We start from the raw sequence: 1,711 nt of genomic DNA, 5'->3' as shown, positions 1-1,711 counted from the left end.
GGGACAAAAATCATACACCTATGGATAAGGACAGTGGCAGAGAGTTAGGGCAGAGCGTGGAGTGGGAACTGGGTGGAGGGGAGCGGGGGGAAAAAAAGAGGAACAACTGTAATAATCTGAACAATAAAAATTAAAAAAAAAAAAGATGAGGACGAGGCCCTTGCTGTCCCTTCTGAGACAACATGAGACTCTCACAGAGCTCAAGCTGGACCAGAAAAAATAAAAAGCTGACGGGAAACAAAAGCCCTTGTAGGAGTGGACTGAGCCCATTACTGCCGTGTAAGATCCCAGCTCAACTAGAGCAGTGTTTGCCCAAACTTGCCTCACCCTACAGACCACGCAGCGCATTCATGACACAGAAGACTGCCTCAGTTCTTCCAGGGTGGGCATGGGAAGCTGTGTATGAAGTAGGAGCTGGTTGTGATTCTGACCTATGAAAGGCAGGTTTGGCCTGGCCGGCGTGGCTCAGTGGTTGAGCGTTGACCTATGATCCAGGAGGTCACGGTTCGATTCCTGGTCAGAGCACATGCCTGGGTTGTGAGCTCGATCCCCAGTGTGGGATGTGCAGGAGGCAGCCCATCAATGATTCTCTCTCATTTTTGGTGTTCCTCCCTCCCTCTCCTTTCCTCTCTGAAATCAGTAAAAATATATTTTCGAGAGGAAGGGAGGGAGAGAAGGAAGGAAGGAGGGAGGGAAGGAGGGAGGGAGGGAGGAACAAATTTGGGGAAAAGAGAACTAGAGTGTTCCATCAACAGGTGGAGCCAACTCAGCCACCCAGGGCTGCACAGGTAGAGGCTCCAGCCAGCCTACTTCACGCTCCCAGGAGCTAGTCACCACTGGGCGGCCTTCCCAAACACAAGCCCCGGTGGGCCTGCTGCCCCTGCACACGTGGCCCTTCCTCGGCCAACATCCCCCACGCAGGGCTATATACAGCCTCTTACTCTGACCTTTACCGCCAAAGGCCTCGGATGATCCCAAGTTCTGGCAGCCCTGGCCCCTGGCTTGGCTGCCCACAGCTGAGGGATGACAATGAGACGTGGTCCTAATTTAGAACACACGAGCCAGGTGTTCATGGGCCAGGTATTAATTAGGGAACGGCTCTAGAATAGCTGGTGACATCATTTTCTGCCTTTAGACCCAGCTGGGTCATTGTTGGGAGGTGAGCTGGGAAGCCAATACCCACCAAAGCTGAGGTCAGTGTTTACAGAGGGAGACACTGGATACCAACTCTACCCTGGAGCTGAAATTTCACCTTGGGGCCCTGCTGATACCAGCCAGCCCGGAGCCCGGAGGCTCGTCCATGTTCAGGTTGCTCCCGTGGGCCCTCACGCCTCCACACAGCCCAACTATAACACGACTGCCCCCACTTCACAACCACCCCAGCGGACAATGGGGCAGAGAGGGTTACGGCAAAATAGGCTAGACATTCAGTGTCTTCCTTTTTTAAAATTTTTAAAAATATTTTTTTATTCATTTCAGAGAAGAAGGGAGAGGGAGGGAGAGATAGAAACATCAATAATGAGAGAGAATCATTGATTGGCTGCCTCCTGCACGCCCCACACTGGGGATGGAGCCCACAACCTGCCACTCAGGCATGTGCCCTGACCGGGAATCAAACCCTGATCTCCTGGTTCATAGGTAGACTTTCAACCGCTGAGCCATGCTGGTCAGGCCAGTGCCTTCCTTTTAATAAAGCCAGTAAGTTTTTGTT

Source organism: Myotis davidii, unplaced genomic scaffold (assembly GCF_000327345.1).
Source record: "Myotis davidii unplaced genomic scaffold, ASM32734v1 scaffold898, whole genome shotgun sequence".
Classification (NCBI taxonomy): domain Eukaryota; kingdom Metazoa; phylum Chordata; class Mammalia; order Chiroptera; family Vespertilionidae; genus Myotis; species Myotis davidii.
This window is presented reverse-complemented; position numbering follows the sequence as displayed.